Here is a 13,232-nt window from a genome sequence, read left to right as displayed (position 1 = left end):
TACAGTTCTTTTTCAAATGTCAACCAATGTTCTGTTTCATCATTTTTCCAGGTATTTGAGATGTAAGGGTTTCTTACCCACACCCAAATAGCCCAAATGATCTATTATGGTTTGAAAAATGATGCAATGGCACACCTTTGAAATAATAATAATAATAATAATAATAATAATAATAATAATAATAATAATAATAATGGTGGAAATACAATCAAGGCCATAAATACCTGGGCAATACCAGTTATAAGATACACAGCTGGCATAGTTAACTGGACACAAGCTGATTTGGACCTTTTGGACCGAAAAACCAGGAAACTAATGACAATGCACTACAGTTTACATCCACGTGGTGATACTGATAGACTGTATCTGCCCCGAAAATCAGGTGGCAGAGGATTATTACAAGTGAAGCAAACAGTTGAAGAAGAAAAACATGCACTGGCTGATTATTTAAAAGACACTCAAGAACATCTATTAATCGAAGTAAAGAACAAAAATCTACTGAAGGCCCAACAGACAAAACAAGAATACAGAAAAGATGTGATAAAATCAAGAATGGAGAGTTGGCAGAACAAAGCACTGCATGGTCAATTTCTGGAAAAAATAAAAGATAAAGTGGACAGTGAACAAACTTGGTTATGGTTAAAAACAGGTACATTAAAGAAAGAAACAGAGTCACTAATCCTGGCTGCGCAAGAACAAGCTATCCGCACAAATGCCATTAAGGCCAAAATCGAAAAATCCTCTGATGATGCCAAATGCAGACTTTGCAAAGAAGCTGATGAAACTGTTGATCACATACTCAGCTGCTGTAAAAAAATTGCGCAGACTGATTATAAATTGCGGCACAATTCAGTAGCACAAATGATCCATTGGAATTTGTGCAAAAATTATAATATTAAAACAGCAACAAACTGGTGGGAACATCAGCCTGAAAAAGTCACCGAAAATCAGATGGTCAAGATCTTGTGGGATTTCCGTATACAAACCGACAAAATACTGGCGCATAATACACCAGACATCACACTGGTTGAGAAAAATAAGGTCACAATCATAGACATCGCAATACCAGGTGATAGCAGGGTCGCCGAGAAGGAACATGAAAAAATCGCAAGATACCAGGACTTAAAAATCGAAATTCAACGACTATGGCACAAACCAGCAGTGGTAATTCCAGTGGTAATTGGCACACTGGGTGCTATTCCAAAAGCACTGGAATTACATTTAAAACAGTTAAAAATTGACAAAATCACCATCAGTCAAATGCAAAAAGCCGCACTGCTTAGATCTGCACGCATATTACGAAAATACGTTACGACGTCCTAGGCCCCTGGGTGGGGCCCGACTAGTAACCAATGCCAAATCCGGCGAAACAACTGGCCACTGTGATACAATTGTATAATAATAATAATAATAATAATAATAACAACGATGCAACTAAAGGAACAACACCTGAAAACTACAGACCAATAACATGCTTGCCAACAACCTTCAAATTACTCACAGGCATTATTGCAGATAACATGATGGATTATTTGGAAACAAACAACATCTTGCCAGTAGAGCAAAAAGGCAACAAAAGAAGGAGCAGGGGCACAAAAGATCAGCTTCTAATTGATAAAATGATATTAGAAAATTGTAAGAACAGAAAAACGAACTTGAATATGGTCTGGATTGATTACAAAAAGGCATTTGACTCACTGCCACATAGTTGGATCATAAAATGCTTAGAAACAACTGGCATTAGCAAAAATATTACATCCTTTACTGAAAAGGCGATGAAACAATGGAGAACTGAGTTGGCAGTAGGGAATGAGATCTACGGAATGGTTAATATCAAGCGAGGAATTTTCCAGGGTGATTCACTTTCACCTCTTCTCTTCATCATCGCAATGATCCCACTATCAGTAATCTTAAAAAAAATGAAATTAGGCTACCAAACAGCCAAAGAAGCTGAAAAAATTTCGCATTTACTATATATGGATGATTTGAAACTCTATGGAAAGTCAGAAATAGAAATCCAATCATTGACAAACACAGTCCGAGTATTCAGCACCGATATTTCAATGCAGTTTGGCATGGAAAAATGCGCCACTATATCCATAAAAAGGGGCAAAATCACTGCATGTGAGGGAATTGAAATGCCCAATGGCCAATTAATTAAATGCAAAGAAAATGAAGCCTACAAATACTTAGGCATTCTGCAGTTGGATAACATCAAGCATGGAGAAGTAAAAACTATTGTCAGGCGAGAGTACACCAACAGAGTTAGGAAAATTTTGAAATCTAAATTGAATGGTGGAAATACAATCAAGGCCATAAATACCTGGGCAATACCAGTTATAAGATACACAGCTGGTATAGTTAACTGGACACAAGCTGATTTGGACCTTTTGGACCGAAAAACCAGGAAACTAATGACAATGCACTACAGTTTACACCCACGTGGTGATACTGATAGACTATATCTGCCTCGAAAATCAGGTGGCAGAGGATTATTACAAGTGAAGCAAACAGTTGAAGAAGAAAAACATGCACTGGCTGATTATTTAAAAGAAAGTCAAGAATATCTATTAATTGAAGTAAAGAACAAAAAACTACTGAAGGCCCAACAGACGAAACAAGAATACAGAAAAGATGTGATAAAATCAAGAATGGAGAGTTGGCAGAACAAAGCACTGCATGGCCAATTTCTGGAAAAAATAAAAGATAAAGTGGACAGTGAACAAACTTGGTTATGGTTAACAACAGGCACATTAAAGAAAGAAACAGAGTCATTAATCCTGGCTGCGCAAGAACAAGCTATCCGCACAAATGCCATTTAGGCTAAAATCGAAAAATCCTCTGATGATGCCAAATGCAGACTTTGCAAAGAAGCTGATGAAACTGTTGATCACATACTCAGCTGCTGTAAAAAAATCGCGCAGACTGATTATAAATTGCGGCACAATTCAGTAGCACAAATGATCCATTGGAATTTGTGCAAAAATTATAATATTAAAACAGCAACAAACTGGTGGGAACATCAGCCTGAAAAAGTCACCGAAAATCAGATGGTCAAGATCTTATGGGATTTCCGTATACAAACCGACAAAATACTGGCACATAATACACCAGACATCACACTGGTTGAGAAAAATAAGGTCACAATCATAGACATCGCAATACCAGGTGATAGCAGGGTCGCCGAGAAGGAACATGAAAAAATCACAAGATACCAGGACTTAAAAATCGAAATTCAACGACTATGGCACAAACCAGCAGTGATAATTCCAGTGGTAATTGGCACACTGGGTGCTATTCCAAAAGCACTGGAATTACATTTAAAACAGTTAAAAATTGACAAAATCACCATCAGTCAAATGCAAAAAGCTGCACTGCTTGGATCTGCACGGATATTAAGAAAATACGTTACGACGTCCTAGGCCCCTGGGTTGGGCCCGACTAGTAACCAATGCCAAGTCCAGCGAAACAACTGGCCGCTGTGATACAATTGTATAATAATAATAATAATAACAACAACAACAATAACTCCGCCGTTGCCGGTCCCAAGCCCGGATGAGAAAGGAGGAAGGTTGGGATCAGGATGGCATCTGGTCCCGTAAAAAAAACCCCCGCCAACCCATACAATATGGTGAAAAAAACGAATAAGAATTCCATACCGCATCGGTCGTCGCGCGGGTTAACAAGGGCCGCGGCGGATGTTGGGGTCCCTGGACATCCGTCGACAAGTGGGCTACAAGTGGACCAGCCAACAAAACGACAAAAATATAGTGCAGATGAAAACTGTGCCATAATGGCCTGTTACTACAACTCAGAGCCAGAAAAAAGAGGATATTTAAAGCGAATGTATGAATTATGGAAACAACAATATCCAGATTCAAATGTTAGTGAACAACGACTAGCAGATCAAAGGCGATTTATTATACGGAATAAAGTGTTTAGTGAAGTTGAACATGAGGAAATTCAGGCAAATTGCAAAACCCAAAAAACAATATCACAAGCAGAAATAACTGATATTCAAGACACAACTAAAGACACTATAGTAGAACTCCCAGAAGAAGCTCTCAGGGAGGAAATAACATCACCACCACTAGAACCAGTTATCACTGAACCAACTGATGAACTAACTCAAAAACAAAAAGAATTGAAGGATAAGATCATGGAGCATTTTCTGCTTAATGAGGAAAGGCAACGTTTACCATCACTAAAAACCGTGCCTAAGAAAATTTTGGCCCCTATCATGAAAATGGTTAATGCAGTGTTTTCAACAATTGAACCGGGATCCATCTTGGAAACAAACCAGTTAATGTACAGCGCAGCTGTAATAGTCACTAATGAACTAGGCATTAAAATTAAAGTACCTAGTCACACAACAGAAAAAGCATCAAAGCCAAAGTGGAAAATCCGTCTAGAACAAAAAATCAAAAAATTAAGGGCAGATGCTAGTAACTTAAAGAACATGCATGAGCAACGGCTTAAAAACAACAAAATCATAGATCGGCTAATCAGAAGATATAGATTGGATACAAGAAACATCAATGAAGCTGTAGAGATTGTAAAACAGCAGATAACAGCAACAGCTAGAAAAATTGAAAGATATGAGGCACGAATCATCCAATATAAACAAAATCAGCAATTTCGATCAGACCAACGGCGTTTTTATCAAAGTCTTAATGTGAATGGTGACACCAAAAGTGAAAAACCAGAAAAGCAGGCCACAGTTGAATTCTGGAAAGAATTGTGGGAAAATGCAAAGGACTACAACAAGGAAGCAAAGTGGATACATGACTTTGAGAAAAGCATTGGCAACAAACAAATGCAAGTATTAGAAATAACAACTGAGATGAGTTAACGAGTTAACGAGATAACGAGATAACGAGTTAAAAAGGTAAAGAATTGGACATCACCTGGAAAGGACCAATTACATGGTTTCTGGCTCAAATATCTGACCAGTTTACATGCAATATTGGCCAGGCAACTGAATGAAATTTTACAAAAGGGCCAAATTGATGAATGGTTGACAACTGGAAAAACATACTTGATTCAGAAAGATCCAACTAAAGGAACAACACCTGAAAACTATAGACCAATAACATGCTTACCAACAACCTTCAAATTACTCACAGGCATTATTGCAGATAACATGATGGATTATTTGGAAACAAACAACATCTTGCCAGTAGAGCAAAAAGGCAACAAAAGAAGGAGCAGGGGCACAAAAGATCAGCTTCTAATTGATAAAATGATATTAGAAAATTGTAAGAACAGAAAAACGAACTTGAATATGGTCTGGATTGATTACAAAAAGGCATTTGACTCACTGCCACATAGTTGGATCATAAAATGCTTAGAAACAACTGGCATTAGCAAAAATATTACATGCTTTACTGAAAAGGCAATGAAACAATGGAGAACTGAGTTGGCAGTAGGGAATGAGAGCTACGGAATGGTTAATATCAAGCGAGGAATTTTCCAGGGTGATTCACTTTCAGCTCTTCTCTTCATCATCGCAATGATCCCACTATCAGTAATCTTAAAAAAAATGAAATTAGGCTACCAAACAGCCAAAAAAGCTGAAAAAATTTCGCATTTACTATATATGGATGATTTGAAACTCTATGGAAAGTCAGAAATAGAAATCCAATCATTGACAAATACAGTCCGAGTATTCAGCACCGATATTTCAATGCAGTTTGGCATGGAAAAATGCGCCACTGTATCCATAAAAAGGGGCAAAATCACTGCATCTGAGGGAATTGAAATGCCCAATGGCCAACTAATTAAATGCAAAGAAAATGAAGCCTACAAATACTTAGGCATTCTGCAGTTGGATAACATCAAGCATGGAGAAGTAAAAACTATTGTCAGGCGAGAGTACACCAACAGAGTTAGGAAAATTTTGAAATCTAAATTGAATGGTGGAAATACAATCAAGGCCATAAATACCTGGGCAATACCAGTTATAAGATACACAGCTGGCATAGTTAACTGGACACAAGCTGATTTGGACCTTTTGGACCGAAAAACCAGGAAACTAATGACAATGCACTACAGTTTACACCCACGTGGTGATTCTGATAGACTATATCTGCCCCGAAAATCAGGTGGCAGAGGATTATTACAAGTGAAGCAAACAGTTGAAGAAGAAAAACATGCACTGGCTGATTATTTAAAAGACACTCAAGAACATCTATTAATCGAAGTAAAGAACAAAAATCTACTGAAGGCCCAACAGACAAAACAAGAATACAGAAAAGATGTGATAAAATCAAGAATGGAGAGTTGGCAGAACAAAGCACTGCATGGTCAATTTCTGGAAAAAATAAAAGATAAAGTGGACAGTGAACAAACTTGGCTATGGTTAAAAACAGGTACATTAAAGAAAGAAACAGAGTCACTAATCCTGGCTGCGCAAGAACAAGCCATCCACACAAATGCCATTAAGGCCAAAATCGAAAAATCCTCTGATGATGCCAAATGCAGACTTTGCAAAGAAGCTGATGAAACTGTTGATCACATACTCAGCTGCTGTAAAAAAATCGCGCAGACTGATTATAAATTGCGGCACAATTCAGTAGCACAAATGATCCATTGGAATTTGTGCAAAAATTATAATATTAAAACAGCAACAAACTGGTGGGAACATCAGCCTGAAAAAGTCACCGAAAATCAGATGGTCAAGATCTTGTGGGATTTCCATATACAAACCGACAAAATACTGGCGCATAATACACCAGACATCACACTGGTTGAGAAAAATAAGGTCACAATCATAGACATCGCAATACCAGGTGATAGCAGGGTCGCCGAGAAGGAACATGAAAAAATCGCAAGATACCAGGACTTAAAAATTGAAATTCAACGACTATGGCACAAACCAGCAGTGGTAATTCCAGTGGTAATTGGCACACTGGGTGCTATTCCAAAAGCACTGGAATTACATTTAAAACAGTTAAAAATTGACAAAATCACCATCAGTCAAATGCAAAAAGCCGCACTGCTTGGATCTGCACGCATATTACGAAAATACGTTATGACGTCCTAGGCCCCTGGGTGGGGCCCGACTAGTAACCAATGCCAAATCCGGCGAAACAACTGGCCGCTGTGATACAATTGTACAACAACAACAATAATAACAATCATATTTTGAAAGCCAAATGACAAAGTAAGTAATCCAGAGAAAGAAAAATTTTATATTCAAAACAAACACACACACACACACACACACACACACAAGCAAGCATATACATGTACCTACTGTGTTTCCCTAAAAATAAGACAGGATCTTATTTTCTTTTGACCCCCGAAATAAGCGCTTGATCTTATTTTCAGGAGATCTTATTATTTTTGAGGTGCAGGAGGTGCCGAGTGCACCTAATGACTGCTTCTGTGTTGCAATATTTTCAGGGAGGGCTTATTTTGGGGAAGGGCTTATTTTAGCGCATGCGCTCAAAAGCACGATTGGGCTTATTATCCAGGGAGATCTTATTTTCAGGAAAACAGGGTATACTTGTGAAGTTCTGAATTGGGGACGTTTTGCACAGAAAGCTTTAGGATCAATATGATAGTGTAAAATACTTGTAACAGAAGCTACAGTAGATCTTACTGAGTAAAAGATGGGAAACTCTGGTGAAGGAGATTGATAATAGTCAAAATCTATGGGTTTGCTTAGAAGACAAGAAGCACAGCAAACGAAGTAGGTGGCAAAGCTTGAACAAGTACAAACTGGAAAATGTTGCTTTCAATTTGGAAAAGGAAAATACAGAGTATGGATTGGGGACAAGTAGAGGACTATGCTGTCCCTTCTTTTCCTCCAGAAACAATTGGCACCTTTGACTTGCAATGGGCAACTTGATAGTTGGGTATGCCCTAATTATGAAAAATGATAAATAGGACAGATCAATTTTTGTCTGAGTTTGCACAACTTGATTGATTGAAACATCTTATTCCTCGGTCAATTATTTCAACTCTGAATGGCAGCTACACATAAGAAGGCATGTCTTGGGAACTTTTGGGTCATATTTTTAGTGTAACTCCAAAGTGAGATGTGAAATCTGATCTATCTATGAAGAATCTAAAAGAGTTCAATTTTGTTGAGACATCTCTAGGATTATATGTTGATACCAAATACTAGAAGGGAAAGTTCATCCTCAGATAAATTATTTGGATGATATAGAGCGAAATTTATTTAGTAAATTTATTCATTTGGTTTAACTCCAAACATTTGTGACCCTGTTGGGATAAAATTTACTCCTCTCAAAGTTAATTGGATAGCTGAGACAGCTTAGTTTTGAAGGTTGCATGACTTTCCTGTTTCCTTACAATTTTGGAAAACCAGTATCTCTTACAGGGATGAGAAAACTGTGAGCATTCAGATTCTTTTGGAATTAGAGTCGCCCATCCTGGTTGAGACTGCTGGAAGTCGTACAGTGTAATCAGTGGTGGGAGTCAAATAATTTAACAACCGGTTCTCTGCCCTAATGACCAGCTGGGTAGGTGGGGCTCAGTGGTCATGTGACTGGGTGGGCATGGCCAACTCAACATCACTCAGGTCGATGAGCACTTTGCCTTAGCTGTGACAATGTAATAAGGGTTATCCAGAGAGGCAGTTTCTGTAACCAGGGCAATAGGCTGGAAACAACACTAGAGTTTCCTTCCTGCTTTCCTTACAGGATTAGCCCTGTAAAGTGGAAGAAAACAAAAGGAGATTTCTTCCAACAACCGGTTCTCCGGACTGCTTAGAAAGTTAACAACCGGTTCTCCTGAATAGGTGCAAACTGGCTGAATCCCACTACTGAGTGTAATGGTATATGAAAAACACCATGGGAAAAGGGATGAAGAGACACAGTCTGGGGAACAGTCAGATTAGAGACCACATAGTTCACAGCTGGTGAATTGGTAGGGCAAGAGACACAAAGTTTCTGGGCTAAAAGGAAACATCAGGAGAATTGTACTTTCAGATTTGCAAGATTCTATTAATGTAGCTTTATAATAAAATAAAATTATCTCATCTGGCTGCATTCCTTATTTGGCCTATCTGGTAAGGCTGACATGATTCAGTAATATCTGAAGAGCCAAAGGAATCACATTGTTAATCTAACATATTATCAGTTCATACATTCTTAGAAAAAGGTTTTCTTCTGTTTGCATATAATACAGTTGTATCCTGTGTCTTCCTCCCCTGAAGTCAAAGCAGCTTATATAAAATTCATGGATTGTTCTCAGCTAAAAGCTGATTGATCCAGTTCTACTAATTTGAAGAATCTGCAACTTTCTAGTCAATATTTTTGGATGTGGGGATTAACCCATAAATTGAGTCGCTAAATAAACTTATTTTGGTATTCTTGGCAGGTAAATTACCACCAGGTGCCACATATAGATTGTTCCACCTGTTGCCACATTTGTGTGCTTGTAATGAAGAGAATTAATGATTAATTACTTCAAATGCAAATGCAGTTAATAAATATAAAAACAGGACCAGGCCCAAGATTCTTTATATTTCTTATTTCTAGATTCTTCGTGGACCACATTTGAATATTTGTCCATGTGGTAGAAGTGACAGTTTCCAACTCAGAAAGATTTACAGTATGTTCCAAGTCCAGAAGCAGTGGCTAAATCAGGATTAGAGCAAAAACTATTTTATTTACTGCATATGTTACCCATTTTCAATAACTGGGCAATGTTATTACTATAATAAAATCATATAATTATGAAATCCATAAAACTGATATGATAATACTCTAAAAGGCCTACCTGAAAATGTAGTTTTTGAACCCTCTCCTATAACTGCCTAAAGTCTGTGAGGGTTGATGTGATAAACAGATTATATAAATAAAGAAAAAGGCAAGAAACTACTCTTTCATGTCAGTTCGTCCACTTTGGGGTTCCTGTCATAAAAAAGAGAATTAATAAATGTTTTGCAGATCCTCTGTTAATGTTCTAATGATACATTATGTTTTTTTCCTTTTTTGAAAACTTGTAAGGACATCCATAAAAGGTTCTCATTTCAGTTTTATTACTATTTAAGTTAAATATTTATATCACAGGAAATTGTTTTTTAAAAAAATACCCTTAAAATGTTTTCATGGCATCTTTATTTCATTGTGAAACCATTTTCTGATTTTCTGATTAGAAATTTGAAATATATTATGTAAAACCAGCCTCTCTTTGGATTCCTATTATGTCTAAAATATAACTTTACTATGACATCACACATTCCAGTTTGTTTCTGCCAAGATATTTACAGCTTCTTCCTCTTCTTGTTTTAAAAGATTCAGGGATCAACATTTTGTTGTTTTTTACTTATTTTAAAGTGACAAATAAGGGTCAAAGTAGGGCAATTTTGACAAGAAAGGCTTTGATTTTAAGGTTTTGCTGCAAAATTCAAGGGAGGGTGGAATTACAATGGTTGCCATTTTATTGGGAATGCTAAAAGTTCTCTTTCTGTGTATCACGTAGTCCAATTTAGAGTGTTTGCCATATATGTGAAAAACATGGTCAGACATTTTCACACAATTACTGTGAAAATATCAGTATTAATTTGAAAGGGAGTAAGACTGCGCTTTGAAGGAATACATTGTTGTATTGTATTGGGTGACCTTATAAATCTAGTAAGTAAGTAAATAACTTTGCAATCTTGAATGTTCTTAGTAGTTACGTTCAGTTTTTGGAATTCTCCTTTTCACTGATGCTGAATAGATTTTAGATTTTATTCTGGAAGGACTTTTTGTATGTGATAATGCGCTTATGCTTTTACTTGAACAGCTGTCCCTATCTCCATATTGTGGATTTGTAAACTGTATCTTTTCAATGTTTCCATCATGTACCAGAAAGAAAAGACCTAAATGAGTACAAATTACAAACTGCAAAACTGACATCAGCAAGCCACAGAACTAAAAATAATACATGTACGTTTCTAAATAAAAATGTTGGATGCCAACCTCGGTCATTGAAATGATCACTTCCTTATGATGGGGATTTAAGTATTAATGGCTTCGGACCAGCTGGATCCTATTTTAAGAAGAAATAACTACTTATGAGATACAATTGCTCAAAATCCATTATAATGTAATTGGCATCACAAAAAGTAGGTTTTAACCCTGAGCACGAAGACTATTTCAGTTGTTATATATCAGATCAATCTACAGCTGACACGAAAATAAAAATGAAAACAAAGTTTCATTTTGAACATAGGTTATAGCTGGGCATCTTCAGAAATTTAACTTGGACATGCCAATAATAGCTCATGAGTACCTCATTGTATTTCAGAACTATTTATTAGCATGCCCAAGCTTAATCTCTGATGATGAGGTCAAGTTTTGGATACTTGCTTTTATTGCATATGCAAAAGTTTCTCCTATAAAGAAAGAAAATCATCTAGTACAGAATCTAGGAATCTAGTCATAGTTGTAGATTAGTCCTATATATAAAGCCTACTTCTCTTTCTCTAACTTTTGCCACTTATTTCATAGCTTTTGATTTTGAGAGCACCCACCATGTTATGTAGATAATGGTCTTGTTTGGGCTCAGAGTCTATTTTAAGGCTCTCTTTATAGATGGCCCAATGCAAATGTTCATTTTTAGTTGAATTGCGATCTGTTCAGGAAATCTTTTTAATGTTCCAGAATCAAATTAAAAAGACAGGGCAATGATTATCTGTACTACATTGATGACTGTGACTTGCAGCAAATTAGTACAAAGAGCAGTTTCCATACTGCTATTTGAATCCAAGCACTTATATTCAGTACCTCTATTTTAGTGGAAATTAAAAGACAAGTAATGCAGAAGCTTCAAGTAAAGATGATCAATCTAGCATATGTCATTCATCTATTGCATGCATCCTGTTGTGATAATGAAAGCAACTAAAAGATAGGCAATTATATGCAGTGTCTAAGAATCTGCTTTTTTTTCTGTGCCAGCTGTGCAATTGAGGAATAAAGAGTTCTTTAAGTTACTATTCTATTTAAGAATGAGACCTGATCCAAATTGTTATTTATAAACATCTCATCAAAGTGAAGATATGGGAAGAGTTTAATTTCACACAGTTTTCTTTCCTATTCCCACACATGAACAGATTCTATGAATTAAACAACTTTTTGCAAATAATGTTCTTGATTAAATATATTTTAGTACCTTGGCATTTTTCAATGTATACTCACCACATTAGCAGAATGTCAATAAAAAAAACATTGCAAATCTACCCTGGCCTAATTTCACAGAAGAGGAAGAAATGATAGCAATAAAACTTTATTGGATTAAAAATGGCTTTGAAGAATAGAGTAAGAAAGTTATTCTAGAGATACAGAATTAAAATGAATGAATTTTAATTAAATATAATTTAATTTTAAGCATGGGGGAGGACTTGTAAAAGTCTTCTGGGGCTCTGATTGTTGGGTTCCAGCTTCACTTCCTGAAGATGTTTTATTAGCAAGCTAGGTAACATCATATGATGAAGTTACCTAGACTGGTAAGAAATGTCTGCAGGAAGAGAAGTAACTTTAGAAAACATCAAGAACACCAGAATTCAATCTAGAGCTACAGCTATTTTCTGCTATGGTATTTTGATTATGAAGTGAATTCTCCATTTGAGGTCAGTAATGCTAGCATGGAAGCAAGGCCTGAGAAGCATCTGAAAAGACGCATCTTCTGATAAAAAAGACTTACTGTAGAAAAGCCAATTAAAAATTTAAAAAAGCAAATCAAGCCTTTATGAAAGAATTTGAAGCAAAAGCAGCAAATCCTACATACAATGAAATCAATTTTCTGTTTCCCCCCCACATGATGCAATGGGCTTGAAGCTACTTTCTTCTAAGTGGGAATTACTATTTCCTTTGTTTCTTGTTTGAGGAATAACATGGTCTTGGGTTCTAACCTTGCAAGATGCCTCCTACATTACAACCTTTTCTTTTTCTAGTCCCTTAATAAGATTGGAAGAAATAGGAAAGCCCCACCAATGACATATTTGAAAGACTAACAGTCTGTATTCCCAAGGGTCCTGGCTATCTTTTGGGGATGCTAAATTTGTTCCAAGATCCAAGGTCCAAGTCCTTAATATTGATGTCTAACTGGCAAAATAGATGTTTCAACATTCTCTCTGTTAGACAATGCTGCAATATAAGGATTCTAGATGTTCACTCGGGTGTATGCAGGAGCTAAATATTGTCATTATACTCTTCCATAACCTAGGAATTGAGTTTTTGCAACTGAGGTTTTTCAAGGCAGCACCCTCAAAC

The 13,232-nt window shown here is 36.6% G+C and overlaps 1 protein-coding gene across 13 annotated transcripts in view; it reads right to left on the bottom strand.

Annotated features, from left to right (window-relative positions):
• BRSK2 (BR serine/threonine kinase 2) overlaps nt 1-13,232 on the bottom strand; it is a 454,430-nt gene that overhangs the window by 83,292 nt on the left and 357,906 nt on the right. The gene's annotated exons all lie outside the window — the stretch shown is intronic.

This window comes from Thamnophis sirtalis, unplaced genomic scaffold, assembly GCF_051295495.1.
Source record: "Thamnophis sirtalis isolate CommonGarterSnake01/CBP01778 unplaced genomic scaffold, rThaSir2_p1.2 scaffold_1, whole genome shotgun sequence".
Taxonomy (NCBI): Eukaryota; Metazoa; Chordata; class Lepidosauria; order Squamata; family Natricidae; genus Thamnophis; species Thamnophis sirtalis.
The sequence above is the reverse complement of the archived record's forward strand: the minus strand, read 5'-3'. Positions and strand labels throughout refer to the sequence as shown.